Raw genomic sequence first — 12,666 nt, forward strand, 5'->3', positions numbered from 1 at the left:
AGGACAAACAAATTATGATACATTCATACAACAGAATACTATGTAGCAATACAAAGAAACAAACTATTGATACAAGCAACCACATACACAAACATCAAAATAATTATGCTGAATGAAAGACGTTTTATCAAGAGGAGTATATACTGTATGCTTCTATTCATATATAGCTCTAGAAAGTGTGAGAATGTAAATTAACCTACAGTAACAGAAAGCAGAGTTGAGATTAACTGAGAGTGAGGTGGGATGAAGGATGGATTTCAAAGGAAACTTTTGAGCGTGGTGTTCATTATCTTGATTGTGGTGGTGTTTATGAGTATAAACATATGTCAAAATTCATTAAATTGCACTTTTAAATATGTGCATTTTATTGTTCTTCAACAATACTTCATTAAGCTATAAAATAACAAAAAAAGACCTTAGTTTTTCCAAAATAGAGTTTATGATTTTTGTTTTTTATGACTTCCAGGAAAAGAAGGTGGAAATACAAAATGTTGCTGTGGTTTGATTTTTGTGTCCCCTTAAAATTCATATGTTGAAATCCCTGTCCTCCAGGGGATGGTATGAGGAGATGGGGTCTTTGGGAGGTGATTAGGTAATGAGGTCTGAGACCTCCTACTGGGATTAGTGGCCATAAAAGACCCCACAGAATTCCCTAGTCCCTCCCACCATGTGGGGACACAGGGAGAAGGCACCTGTCTATGAAAGAGAAATCAGGGCCCCATGAGACACCAAAACTGCCAGCACCATCATCTTGAACTTCTTGGTCTCCAGAACCATGAGAAATAAACACTTGTTGTTGATAAGCCACCCAGCCTGTGGTGTTTTGTTACAGCAGCGCAAACAGACTGAGACAGATGCATACCCCGTTAATAGAACTAGAAGCCCCTCTGTTTACTTCTGAGATTTTTAGACAAAAATATCTAAGCTCTAAAATGACACTGAGTTTTAAATGATGTAAAGTTTGCTAGGAACTTATTAAAATCATTTTAGTGGAATTTTAGTGAAAAGGTTGGGTTTGGGGTCAGATTAAAGCAAGAGAGCAAGTCTGGAAAAGCCCTTCTGCAATTCTGACAGTGAAGGGCAGGACAGACCAGTAGCTGGCGAGAGAGGTCTGCTTGCTAGCACCCTGTGGGAGTGAGGGAATGAAGGGCCAACGGAGAGGAAGAGGGAAAACTGAAAAAGGAAGGGATGGGACCAAGAGCCCTTGTGTAGAGAATGGGCTTTGGTATAGAGGGAACACTTTCTCTGTTGGCTGGGAAAGGAGGAGGAAAGCATCGATGTGGATGTGGGGACCTTGGAATGTTTTGTATTGGGATGATGAAGGATTTCCATGTGAGGACTTCTGTTTTTGCTCTGTGCAAAGGAGATAAATAATCTGTCATGTGTGACATGGAATGGGGGTGAGATATGGGGTTGTCTGAGGTTTATATAAAGTGAAAAAAGATTAAAATATTGGTGTGGACAAAAGATTGCTGGGCAGGATTGATGGTCCAGATAAGGCTGTATATTATGAATTTATGTTGGAAACTGCTTCTCCACTAGTCATATTTTTCAGCAGTGTTCACCCTGAGTTGGAGGGGAAAGACAGTGAAACTGTGGGACTGATCAAAGAAAAGGTGTCTTTTCCAGGAAATTTCAGAGAAAGACAAGGTGATTGAGATTATCTATTAAAAGCACTAGTTAGAGAGATGGAACACGGAGTGTAAGCAGGGTAAGCAAAGAAGTGAAAACAAGACCAGACTTGTAGAAGGAAGTGTGGAACAATGGAAAGATTAGAGGTTCTCAGGAAGTCAGGGAATCAGGGTAAGTGAATTTAAAGAACTGGGAAAGCTGATGAGTGATTTCGCGTTTCAGAGGTTATGGTGGCCGCAGGGCTCAGTGACGATGGCAGAGGGTGAGCAGAGAAGGGGAAATGAAGGTGATTAAGCGATATGTATTGCACTGCTTCTTCTTCTTTTAATCACATTATAGTCTGATTCTTTAAAATACACATCGGCAAAGTGATTAGGCTTTACCTTAAATGACTTAATTAAGATGAGCTAAAGCTAAATAACCTTACCAGAAACTTACATGTGGAAAGAACAGCTTGAATAACACTTTTTTATTAAACTTGGGAGTTCAGTCTGAGAAGAGAGACTGGAAAATGGGGGAAGAAAAGGAGAGAAGGTTGGAGTGAAGGCAGCAAGCAGGCTGGGAAAGGTGTGCTGATCAATTGGCCTGATCGGTCAGGGTACGGTTATTTCATTTGTATATTAGTGCCAGGTAACTCCTCTGTGTTAGATAATTTAAAAGTGTAAGAAATAGAAAATACATATGAACAGATTTTTTGTGACCTTTTGGTTATCGAGGTAAATAATGAGAGAAAGAAGAGGGGTCAGAGTCAGACTGACAGATACAGACTCTTCTGTATCTTCTGCTCTTACTTTGTCTTCTCTTCGTAGCACATCTTTTGGCCAATCTAGTGGATGCTTGATTTGATTCCATTTTTCTTTTTAACCAAAATTTTATTATAAGATTTTAAAATTCATAAAATTTTAGAAAGAGTAATGTAGTGAACACCCATATCTCCACCTACATTTACCAATGACTAAATTGTCCGTGTTTTGATATATTTTCTCTCTCTGTCTTGCTTTCTTTTGACAGCTGGCTAGCTATATATAGATGCACATATACGTATATCTGTGGCAATTTTGCGCCCCTTCCCCAAGGGAAATATTACAATGTTTGGAGATATTTTTTATTATTCTAAATGGAAGGGGATGCTGCAGGCATCTACTGGGTGGAGACCAGGGATGCTGTTAACCTTGCCTTGATGTGTCGAACAACCCTCCACAACAAAGAATTGTCTAGTCTAAAATGTCAATAATGCTGAAGTTAAGGAGGGGAATAACATATATATAATGATATATATGTTAATATAATATATGTTAATATAATATATATTGTGTGTTACAGTATATAATATATATTTAAAATATATATACATTCATGTATATATACTTGCTGAATCATTAAAAAGTATGTTAAACATTATGAGTAAACTTAATAGAATATATGTACACACACACTTATTCACCAATGAAGAGCAGATTAATAACAAATATTAAATGCAAGACCACTATCACACTCACAAAATTTAACATTTATACAATATTGTTATCTACCAATGGCTCTTTGGGTTGTTTTTACCCAATTCAGAATCTGATCAAAGATCATGCATTGCATTTAGCTTCTTATCTCTTTAGTCACATTTAACCTCAAACTTTGTCTTTCAAGTCCATTGTTGACATTTTTGAAGAGTCCAGAATAGTTGTTTGGCAGAAAATCCTGAAATTTGGATTCATCATATTTAGATCCAGATAAAACTTTTTTGGAAGGAATTCTACGTAGGTAATGTTGTGTTATTCCAAGTGCCTCCTAGCAGGAGGCACGTGATGTCAGTCTGTTCCAGGGCTGATAATGTTAGGTTTGGTTAAGTGGGCTTCTACTAGATTCCTCCGTTGTAAAGGAACATTTTCCTCCTTTGAAATTCATTAGTATTCTGCAGCATGAATCTTGGAGATTATCTGAGAATCCTGTCTCCTAACACTATTTCCAGCCAATTATTTCAGCATCCAGTGACTGCCTGAATCAATTGTTAAGTTGGCCACAAAATACTGATTTTTCTAATTCTGTCCTTTTACAATTACGAGTTAATATTCTCTAAAGAAGAACATTCTCTCCCTCTTCTTATCACTATTAACATGTGTACTTTTTATTACTATTTAAAACGTTGTGTATTCCTATAGGTAATACTTACAAATAAAATATGTGGAATTTCCTTGAGATTTCTGATCTGATGGAGTCTAAAGCCATGGCTGGTTCTAATGAGCATACAAATCGAATGCTGTGTGGGTGTGTTCCCTCTGCCTCTCCATATTCATGCTTTCGCCTCTCCCCGCCCTGTTCCCTGCCTGGTGAAACTGATCTGCGTGTACTGCATCCGTGGGGCCTCACTGTCCTCTGGCTTCTTGTTGGATTTGGCTCATTGGAAACAAGGACAAAGGACCAAAGACAGGGAGGAGAGTGAGGCTGGGTATTGATTTACTTCCTGCAGTGTTAGTGTGGACTGGTCCAATTGCCTTAAGATTCTAGTTTATATCAGGCTACCCTTTCTGCACAGCCCTTCTTTGTCTCTGTGTTCCAGTAACAACAATCTTTTTTCCTTTAGGCCTAGAGGTTGCAAAAAGTTTTATTAATGGTGCAGGATCTTGGACTTTCCCTTGTGGGTTTCCAGTCCCTGCACATAACCTTTGTAAATAATCCCTTTATTAAACTTTCCTCAAATTACCATATTTGAGCTTGCCATCTGTTTCTGGCTGTGACCCTAGGTGATACATATGCCTTGATCTCTTCCTTCTTTCTCTCATTCACAGGAATCAGACCAGCATCAGATGGCTCTCTAAGCTTTCACTGGATCCCTCCTCATTTTCCCTCATAGTGTTTTCCTGATAAATCCCTTGCACATTTAATATTGTCCTGGCACCTTCTTCTTGCAGGACCTAGAAAAACCCTGTAGCTTATTAACCTCAGGCATTCCCCCAGGCCTTGGGCCTTAGTTAAGGCTTACAGAAGACCTGAGAGGGTTGAATCACTTGGCATCAATTTGATATCTAACTATTGAAAATGATTCTGTTATAGCATATTGGTGAAGGTGTCTTAAGTGGAATGTATGACAGGGCGATGGTGAAGTTAGACCTGGGGTTAATGGCGCTGGGGACAGACACATGCTAGCAGCAGGAAATGTTAAAACTGGGATAATTTTAGTTGGAAGAAATTCTAGCTTTTATCCTTTACCATCATGTCTTAAGTTAATGTTGCTCTGTTTTCTCTTCCTTGCTGTTGCTAAGAAAAAATATGCAGGGCAGCTGTTTGAGTAACTGAACTAGAAACTATGAGATGGTCTAGAGAGAGCGTGCTTAAGTTTATGCTGGATTCTATCAGCAGAAAGGTGGAAAAGGCTTCAGAGTCAGTTTTAAATTTGGGGGCTGTCACTTATATGACCTTGGATGAGTTATGGAACGTGATGGAACTTGCTTCTTTTATAAGCAGGAAGGTAATAAATGCCTACTTTTAAATATTATTTTGATGACTTACAGTAATTCATACGAAGGTCTTAACCAATGTGCCTGGTTTATTTTTCTCTTAGCTAAATGTGTGCGTGGGAAGAGAGCTCAATTACTTGATAAAACGCTTGGAGCGGCAGTCTCCAAAAAGGGTGTCCCCACACTCCATGTAAACGTTCACTCCGGGGCCCACAGCTGAGCCAGCAGGGCTTTTCCCCAAAGGCCAAGCGCCCCACGGTCTCTTGAGCACTCGCCTTCTGAGAGCACTGCTGCTGTAATTAATAGTGGCAAAGTTTTAGTGAACTCCATGAGATTTTTTTCTGACACTTACTTTTTAGATCCTGAAATCATTTCTATTCCTTCGAGATCAATTAAAAAGTTTTTTTTCATCTTTGCCAAGATGCCTGAGGCAACTTTCCAGCTGTGTCTTTTTAATGAGTTCTCTAAAAGGCTCCTGAGCCTTGGGGTTCTGTAGCAAACTAACTGAAGTTGAGGGAGCTCTTGGGGAGTAAGGGCGTGAAAACTTCTGAGAAACCTTAAAGGTGATTCCTCTGGGCAGACTACTCAGAGGTGCACAGGCCTTTCAACTTAGACTCTCTCTAGATTCATTCACAGTCACCGAGGGAGGTTGGAAGCAAGGGGAGAGCACTTCAGAGCCTTTAATAGGCCGCTGATGGGTAAGGCTCTTGCAATTGGTTTCATATTTGAGTACAGACTTTGGCCTGTTGGGTGGCACCTGAAGGAGGTGTGGCACTGACCAGATCCACAGTGAGGAGCGTAAGCACGTGTCACCAGCCCCATCCCCAGACTCAGGCCACCTCAGGGCTTCCGTTAACCTGATGGATGTCAGGTGATCCCCCCCATCCCCAGGAAATCAGCACACAAAGAACGCAAATATTTGCTTATACGGGCACAAGCAGATTGGCCATTTAATTGAACCAATCAATCCATTCATGATGAAAACCTGTTTAATTCAAACTCTCTTGTAGAAGTAAGTCTGAGTCCGGGAAGCAAGTAACGGAAAGGATTGAAATGTGTTGCTGATGCGACCAGTTTCTCTCAGCTCTTTCACCGCGAGTTTACATTGGTTTTCGTGCTTAACCGTCTGCCAGACGTACCAGTGGAGCAGGGTTGGTAGTAAGGTGAGCGAAAGAGGAACCCAGGGTGAATTCAATTTATTATAGAGAGCCCAGGCAGGAGAGACACTGATGGGATTTAATAAAGAGGCTTTAGACCATCATGTAAAGGTAAATCATTTCCCCATTTCTCAAATATCTCTCACCCCTCCAAAAAAAAATTAAGCCAGCAAGCTATCAGTACTCAAAAGATTTTCCTGAATACACCAGGGCAATTTCCTTAGGTAAAAATTTAGATAAATTAAATTAAATCTATTTTAGAGAAAGAATTCTTAGGGTGAAGAATTAGTTGATAGAAATATCAATTTTAAGTAAGTAATCTCTTAAAGCAACAATGATTTGTTGTACATGTTTATATATTCTCCCTTCTCAGATACCATTGAAGCAACAATACAATAAAAGGTATAACCCACAGGAACAAATAGGATGGCAGAGGAGACAGCAAACAAAAATTGCAGCATTAAAAATATATGAAAAGTATGTGGAAGAGTGCTAAGTAACTTATTAGAGAGGAAGCTACTAACTAACAAGCACACAGAAGGGGAAACAATTAAGAAGGAAGACACATTACCTCTAAGAGCCTCTGAGAGCCTGCAGACTTGAGGGCAGTAGCAACAGTGGAGGGAGGGGGTACCCAAAGGTAAAATGGGGTAAAATAAATGTCTACTATTACAGTGATTGGATCTCCTGACTTCTGTACCATCCCTATACAGCTAGGTCACAGCTCGCCCTGGGCAAGAGCCCACAGTCTCATCCTATGGAAAAACTGAAGATAAAAGCCCTAAATTCTGGCATCCCAGACAAAAGCTGGAGCCAGTGAGAGTTGGGTCTGAAAACAGAGGAATTAAGTGCAGGTCTGAGCACTGAAGGCTGAGAATGTGAGCCCAGCTACTCCCCCTGCACCTCAGTCTCTCACACTTAGGTACCAGTCTACACCTCCTGCTCATAATTAGACAAGAGGTCAGAGAATTCATTGAATGAACCAAAAGGTCCCAGAGGCATTTATATTTGAGAGTATCTCAACAAAATGGCTAGCTGGACTATCCTGTCACCCTTTGTAAAACTCCATATACGGAGTTTCCAGTGACAGACAAATGCAAAAAGAAAAGAAGAAATCATTGGAAACAGAGATTATGAAGAAATGAATATAAAGACTGTAAAATGCAATAATTAAATATTTCTATCTTTCCCACCTTTTCCTGTAAGAAGAAATCGACAATTGGCTGGTTTCATGGGTGTGGGTGGGATAGTAATGCGGGAATCTGTGTATGTGAACTGGAGCGTGGAGGTAGCATGTTTGAGAGATTGGACACACTGAGCAAATAAGTAATTGATGGAGCAAGTAAGCAAAGGCTTCGAGGACTTACAACTGGAAAAGCTACTCACAGCTGTAGAATGGCAACAGTCTAGAAAGCACTCAGAGACGGTAGGAATGAAATGGAAGCAATCAATATGAAGTCATTTTGTTTTTTAGTCAGCTTCATTGAGGGATAATTCATACACAATTTAGTGTATCTCTTTTAAGAGTTTATAGTCTAATGAGTTACGACAAATCAGCTCAATCAAGATTTAGATCACTTACCTCACTCGGAGAACTCTCCTAGCACCCCTTCTCAGTGGCTTTATGCCCTCTTATCCTCTGCCCTGCCCTTGGATATGCTGCTACAGATTTCTGTCACTATAGGTTAGTTTTGCCTGTTACACAATTTCATATAGATGCAATCAGAGAAAATACTCTCTGTCTTCTTTCACTTAGGCACAGGTACAGGGAGACAGTTCTGATAAAATATTAAAATTAAACAGTAACTTACAGTACAAAAGACAATTTTAATGCCCATACAAACCCCAAATGTCTGATTCAAAAATATTTTACTGCGTCTATTAATGCGCATTGATTAAAAATATAAATTGCTGCTGTATGATAAATATCCGATAGTGAACATCTTGAAAGCAAAGTGAACAAAATATTTATTGCTTTTCACACACCTATTTTTCCCTGTAATTTTAAATTCCTAATTCTTTTACTATCTTCTCAATTTTTCCAATGATGAAAGAAATTTCACTCATCATGCTTTTGATTCGTCCATGTTAATGCATATATCAGCAATTCATGTACTTTTATTGAATGGTATTCCATTGTATGGATAGATCATCATTTTTTAAAAACCCACGCAACTGTTGGTTAACATTTGGATTCTTTTTAATTTTTTGCTAGTTTTTTAAAAAGCAACTCTGAACACTTGTGTCCATGTCTTTGTGTGATTTTATTCTCTTTGGAAAATATCTAGAAGTATTTACATTTCACACTTCACGCTGTGAAAATGTATATTTTAGTTTATTTGACACTGAAGGATAGTTGTTCCATTTTATATTCTCACCAGCAATATATGAAATTTCCAGTTGATCAACAGCTTCACCACAGTTGGGCTTTAATTTTTAGCCATTACAGTGGATGTACTGTGGTATCTCATTGTTTTAATATGTATTTCTCTGATGAATGATGATGTTGAACATCTTTTAATGTACTTACTGACACTGTGTATCATCTTTTGTGAACTGTCTGTTCAAACCTTTTGTCCACTTGTTATTTGGGTCATTCGTATTCTTACTAAATTTAAGAGGTCTTTATGTATTCTAGGTAAAAGTCCCTTGTCAGATATGTATTCTGAACATTTTACTCAATTCTCTGGTTTGCCTTTTCATTTTCATAGTGATGCTTTTCAAAGAAGAGAAGTTTTTAACTTTGGTGAAGTACAATTTATCACCTTTTAGTGAAACCACATTTTAAAATATATTCATAAATATAGAAATAGTTTTATGTGTCCATGTAGGTGTGTATAAGTACGTAAGTATGTAAATACATTTCTGCTCCTATTTGCTGGCCTGGAGGGCTTAGAAGAACTGACACACCCCTGGCAGTGAACACACTGAGAGCTCAGATCCTGGTTTTTAAGTGCTCTTCTCCACTAAAAGGAACAGGGCTTCCTGAAGAAATGGCTAATTCTAGGGTAAGATTTTTAAAAATATACAAGAAGAGCCTATGAAAACAATTTTTTCCCCTTCCAGTTTTATTGAGATATAATTGACATACACTACTGGATAAGTTTAAGATGGACAGCGTGATGATTTGACTTACATACATCATGAAATGATTACCACAGTAAGGTTAGTGAATACTCATCATTTCATACAGGTAAAACATTAAATAAATAGAAAAAATATATATATTTTCCCTGTGATGAGAACTCTTAGGATTTACTCTCTTAACAACTTTCATATATAGCATACAGCAGGATTAATTACATTTATCATGTTGTAATAAATACAGTATATCCCTAGTACTTACTTGTCTTATAACTGGAAGTTTGTACCTTTGACCACCTTTATCACCCTACAAAGATACATGATTACTGACTATCTTCCTTATGATGTACATTTCAGTGTTGTGACCCATTTGGAAGTTTGTACTTCTTACTTTCCCTTGCCTGTTTCACTTATAACTACTCTCCTCCCCTCTGGAAACCACCTAAATGCTCTAGGTATCTTTAACTTTCTGTTTTGTTAACTTGTTTTTCTTTTTATATTCCACATATAAATGAAATCATATGGTTTTGCCTTTTGCTGTCTGATTTACTTCACTTAGCATAATACCCTCTAGGTCCATCCATGTTCCTACAAATGACAAGATTTCATTCTTTTTTATGGCTGAGTAATAGTTCATTGTGTGTGTGTGTGTATGTGTATATTACATCTTCTTTATCCATTCATCAGCCTGTAACATCTTTTACACCAGAAAATAAGAAAATACTAAAAAAAATAAAGTGGGGATGTAGCTAGAGGGGACCACGGTCACCTTGAAGGAACTCCTATTAGCCAAATAAAAACAAAAAATAAAAGTAACAGATTACAGTCCACTGAATAAAATATGGAATCATGAGTCCATACTGATATGCACAATTAAATGACCAGTAAAATAAATGAGCATCATGTAAGCTCTTATTTAGCAGAATTACAACTCATAAATAAAGAAGAAATGGTAGAAATAGAAACTCGTCATTTGTTGACCATTATAGTGGTAATTGATTTAGGCAGTGGTCATCAATTGAATGGATAAAGTTCTGATAAGGATAAAAATGTTGGTATAACATCAGAATATCTCTTACAAAACGCTAATGAACTACAAAGGGAAAACTAGGACTTTATGATGGAGAAATCTGGCAGATATCAACATAATCAGATGATCAAGGTTAAAACACTGCCAATGGTGAGATGAGTCAATGTCAGGTGTCCTCTGATGTATTGAGAAGAGTGTAGCATTGTTACTAATACTTAGATATATGCAAATGATATAAAGGCATAAGAATTTTAGTTTGTGATATATGCTGTTGTGCTAGATAATCATTGTGTGGTTGGGGAAGAGGGGATGAGTGATAATTAAACCAAGAATGTACTTCTAGCATAGGGTTCAATGAGTGCAAAATCCCTGAGGCTGGAAAGAGTTTGATATGATCTAGAACTTGTTCTAGGTCTGGTACAGGTTTAACACACTGGTCAAAGAGGAATATAACAAGAGATGTAGTCTTAGAAGGAGGAAGGGCCAGATATTTAGCTCTTTCAAAGCTTTCAAAAGGAATTTGGTCTTATATTGTTAAAGAGAGGGTGTTATAGATTTTTAAGTAGAAGAGATACATAATATGCTTTGCATTTTCAAAGGATAATTGTTGCTGTGAAGAGAATGACAGGAATGGAAGTGTTTTTCTAATCTACCAACACCTAACTTAAGTTATCTGAGGAGGAAAGGAGAAAGAAATTAATGCCAGTTTTCAAGTCATTATCTCATAAGGATGTTGATCTACCTCCTCCAAGCTCCACCAGATCTATCTGGGGCAAGACTGAGATCCAGGAACTCATCACCATCCATATCCCTGGGGAGTGTAATTTATAATGTGGTCCCAGGAGTATCTTTGTTCTTATTATTTTGTGACTTTCATGTGTATAGATCCAGCTAGATCTTAAGTCACCACCTGCCAGCCCCTTTTCTTCTGAACATCTGTCCCCAGAGTCCAGAGAAATGGAGACAGAGACAAACAGTTTTTGTTCTTCTGGCAGAGATGATGTCTGTGTCTCATATATCCCTGTCCCCTCTCCCTCAGGACACTCAAGGATGATCTGGGAGGGCTTGGGTGGAGATGAGCTCACCATAAAACCTCTCCTGCTGGTGCTCACCGTGAGCAGGTCAGTCCCTGCATCAGTCTGTGTCAAGAGAACAGGAACAACTCCTGCACCTGCAAAGTCCCTCTTTCAGACCCTCAGAGGGAACAAGATTCTCAGCTCTGATCTTCAAAATCTCTCCTGACTTTTGTGCAGCTTCCTCTAAATCTAATCCTGTTTCTAAGACCAGTGCCACAGTGAGTAAAGGCTTTTTTTGCCAAGTGTGGTAGTTTAGAGAAGCTGGGATCTGGAGGAACCCATTGAGTGGGAAGTACATGGTCAACTTACGGGCAGGCAGATTTCCGGGTTTAAGACAGGGCTGGAATTTGCAAACCTGGAGCCATAAACTGCCCATCGAGAAAGGTCGTGTATATCATGAACGGTCTTGTAATAGGTGTATACGTCTATGGATCATTTCAGGTTTTCCCTTTCTCTCACCCCAGTGGCCATATGGTTGGTGGGATGACAGCCAAAGAAAATGAAAGAAGAGTCACAAGACTTGATTAAATTCCAAGACATACTCTGGATGTTTTTCCTAAAGTAATGTCTTTCATCCATCTATTTATCCATCCATCCATCCATCCGTCCAACAAATGTACTGTCCAAATACAATGAGCCGAAACAGCATCTACTTATCAGAACCAGGGAAGCAGCCCTGCAGGAAGGTGGGGTGGGGCAGGAGTATAAATGTATTACAGAGGTCCTTGCCCTGACCGTGGACCATAAATTACTTCTGTGATTGGTGACCAAACTAGTGATGTCACTCTGCCCATGCACAGAAGGAAAACAGCCAGATTTTCCTGCATAGTATCAGGAAGAAAAACGTAGTGCCAACTTCATGTACTAAAGCATTAAATCTAGTAGAAAACATAGGGAAACATACTTCCTTGAAGCTACATTTGTACATTTCATTCTCATTTTATTCATTGGTATATTTACTCTGTGATCATTTATTGAGCACCTGCTGTGTGCAATGTCCTCCCCACAAGTTTTAAAATAAGAACAAATCAGATGATAAAGAGGAAGTAGGAACAAAATCTGAAAACTAAATAAATTGGAAAGTAGAAGTAAAAAAGAGAATCTGGCTATGGGCTTTTCTCATAATGAAATAGTCATTATGGAAAACAGTTTGTTCTGTGGCTGCCATCGTGATAGTAAGAGTATAAATTTTTGCTGTCAAAGGTAAATAAAATTCTGTGGAAATGAAAATAGTA

At 38.5% G+C, this 12,666-nt stretch overlaps 1 protein-coding gene across 2 annotated transcripts in view; it reads left to right on the top strand.

Moving 5' to 3' along the window:
- Positions 1-12,666, top strand: part of LOC102510491 (olfactory receptor 2A2) — a 92,131-nt gene that overhangs the window by 33,943 nt on the left and 45,522 nt on the right. The window lies entirely within an intron of this gene.

Source organism: Camelus ferus, chromosome 7, assembly GCF_009834535.1.
Source record: "Camelus ferus isolate YT-003-E chromosome 7, BCGSAC_Cfer_1.0, whole genome shotgun sequence".
NCBI classification, from domain to species: domain Eukaryota; kingdom Metazoa; phylum Chordata; class Mammalia; order Artiodactyla; family Camelidae; genus Camelus; species Camelus ferus.